Here is a 3215-nt window from a genome sequence, read left to right as displayed (position 1 = left end):
ATACAAAAGTTTTGCCAAAAACTTCTACCCTGAGTGTTAATTCTTTTGAGACTTTTTTTCTTAAGCAGTTTTAGGTTTACAACAAAATTGACAGGAAGGTACAGAAGTTCCCCCAAATACCCTCTCCCCTCACATGCACAGCCATTATCAACAGAGTGGCACCCTTTTTTTTTTTTTAATACCAAGGATGAACTGCATTGACAGATAATCACCAAAGTCCACAGTTCACCTTAGGGGTCACTTTAATGAAGTGAATAGTGTTGCACATTCTATGGGTTTGGACAAAAGTATGATGACATATAGCCAGCATTATAATGTCATTCAAAGCATTTTCACTGCTCGTAAAAACTTCTGTACTCTGTGTATTCATCTCCCTCTCCCCGCAAACTCCTGGCAACCACTGATCTTTTTATTGTTTCCATAGTTTTGCCTTTTCCAGAATGGCATATAGAATCTATTTTTCTTTTTCTTTTCTTTCCTTGAAAAGAGAGGTTCAAAGCCTTTATGTCTATAAGACTACTCATGGCCCACCCATGTGTGGACCAGATAGGCTCTACGTGGCAAACTCCCCCACTAAATACTGTAGCTTTCCTTCCAGTATCGAGCCCTGCCCAGCAGCCACATGGAGGTGCAGGGGGACACGTGTTGGGTATTTGTTCACAGGAAGGCCACAAGTTTTGTGCCTCTTGTCACAATTAACCCAGATTCCTCTTGGGTTTGTTGTAAACAGAGAAGCCATTTCTTCAGGCCCTGTGCTCTGAGCACACCCCAGGTAGACTTTTTAATGATGGCCATTCGGACCATTGTGAGGTGGTACACTTCATTATAGTTTTGATTTGCATTTCTCTAATAATTAGCAATGATGAGCATCTTTTCATGTGCCTATTGGCCATCTGTATGTCTTCTTTGGAGAAATGTCTATTTAGGTCTTCGGCCCATTTTTCAACTGTGTTTTTTGTTGTTGCTGTTATTGAGTTGTATGAGCTGTTTGTATATTTTGGAAATTGAGCCCTTGTCGGTCACATCATTTGCAAATATTTTCTCCTTAGTCATATATTAAATTTATAATAATGTATTTAATATATAATTATGCATATAATATATAACTATACCTTAATTTTAAAAATTGATGTATAGTTGATGTGCAATATTATATGCCACAGGTGTATAATACAGTGATACAAAATTTTTAAAGGTTATACTCCATTTATAGTTATTATAAAATATTGGCTATATTCCCTGTGTTGTACAATATATCCTTGTAGCTTATTTATACATGATAGTTTGTACTTCTTAATTCCCTACCCCTATATCACCCATCCCCCCCTTCTTTCTCCCCACTGGTAACCACTCATTTAATTACACCTCAATTGTTTAAAAGTCTTTAAAATTAATCTTGGACAAAGAAGACAACAATATACAATGTAGAAATGACAGTCTCTTCTGCAAGCAGTGTTGGGAAAGCTGGACAGCTGCATGTAAATCAATGAAGTTAGAACACTCCCTCGCACCAAACACAAAAATAAACTCAAAATGGCTTAAAGACTTACATATAAGACATGACACCATAAAACTCCTAGAAGAGAACATAGGCAAAACATTCTCTGACATAAATCATAGCAACACTTTCTTAGATCAGTCTCCCAAGGCAATAGAAATAAAAGCAAAATAAACAAATGGGACCTAATCAAACTTATAAGCTTTTGCACAGAAAACCGTAAACAAAATGAAAAGATGACCTATAGAATGGGAGAAAATATTTGCAAATGATGTGACTGATAAGGGCTTAATTTCCAAAATATATAAACAGCTCTTACAGCTCAATATCAAAAAAAACAAACAACCCAATCAATAAATGGGCAGAAGACCTAACTAGACACTTCTCCAAAGAAGATATACAGATGGCCAATAGGCACCTGAAAAGATGCTCAGCATCACTAATTATTAGAGAAATACAAATCAAAAGTACGAAATATCACCTCACACTGGTCAGTATAGCCATCATTAAAAAGTCTAGAAATAATAAATGCTGGAGGGCTTCCCTGGTGGCGCAGAGGTTAAGAATCCTCCTGCCAATGCAGGGGATGTGGGTTTGGGCCCTGGTCCAGGAAAATCCCACATACCACAGAGCGACTAAGCCCATGCGCCACAGCTACTGAGCCTGTGCTCTAGAGCCCGCAAGCCACAACTACTGAAGCCCACGCACCAGAACTACTGAAGCCCATACACCTAGAGCCCGTACTCCACAATAAGACAAGCCACCGTAATGAGAAGCCCGCACACTGCAACAAGGAGTAGCCCGCGCTCGCCGCAACTAGAGAAAGCCCGCGCATAGCAATGAAGACCCAACGCAGCCATAAATAAATAAATATATTAAAATAAATTTATTTAAAAATAAATAAATAAATAAAAATAAATGCTGGAGAGGGTGTGGAGAAAAGAGACCCCTCTTACACTGTTGATGGGAATGTAAATTGGTGCAGCCACTATGGAAAATAGTGTGGAGGTTCCTCAAAAACTAAAATAGAGTTACCATATGATCCAGCAATCCCACTTACGGGCATATACCTAGACAAAACTATTATTTGAAAAGATACATGCACTCCTATGTTTATAGCAGCACTATTTACAATAGCCAAGACATGGAAGCAACCTAAGTATCCATCAACAGATGAATGGATTAAAAGGATGTGATATATATACACATACACATACACACACACCCTGGAATATTACTCATTCGAAAAAGGAATGAAATAATGCCATTTGCAGCAACATGGATGGACCTAGAGATTATCATACTAAGTGAAGTCAGTCAGACAGAGAAAGACAAATACTATATGATATCACATATATGGAATCTTTAAAAATGATACAAAATGAACTTATTTACAAAACAGAAACAAACTCACAGACACAGAAAACAAACTTATGGTTAACAAAAGGGGAAGGGGGGATAAATTAGGAGTTTGGAATTAACAGATACACATTACTATATATAAAACAGATAAACAACAAGGACCTACCGTATAACACAGAGAACTATATTCAATATCTTTTAATAACATATAATGGAAAACAATCTGCAAAATGATATATATATGTATATGAATCACTTTGCTGTACCCCTGAAACTAACACAACATTGTAAATCAGCTATACTTCCGCTTTTTTTTAAAGTCTTTAAAAGAAGCCTGTGTATCCATGAGAAAAGA

General features: G+C 37.0%; 1 non-coding gene across 1 annotated transcript; it reads right to left on the bottom strand.

Moving 5' to 3' along the window:
* Positions 1 to 640: 640 nt before the first annotated feature.
* Positions 641 to 770, bottom strand: LOC112404282 (small nucleolar RNA SNORA11). Its single transcript, XR_003004062.1, has one exon. It is a non-coding gene; the product is annotated as a small nucleolar RNA SNORA11 (small nucleolar RNA).
* Between the last annotated feature and the right edge of the window lie 2445 nt (positions 771 to 3215).

This window comes from Neophocaena asiaeorientalis, unplaced genomic scaffold (assembly GCF_003031525.2).
Source record: "Neophocaena asiaeorientalis asiaeorientalis breed wild unplaced genomic scaffold, Neophocaena_asiaeorientalis_V1.1 scaffold331, whole genome shotgun sequence".
Taxonomy (NCBI): domain Eukaryota; kingdom Metazoa; phylum Chordata; class Mammalia; order Artiodactyla; family Phocoenidae; genus Neophocaena; species Neophocaena asiaeorientalis.
Note: the sequence above shows the minus strand (reverse complement) of the source record. Positions and strands in the feature narration are given on the sequence as shown.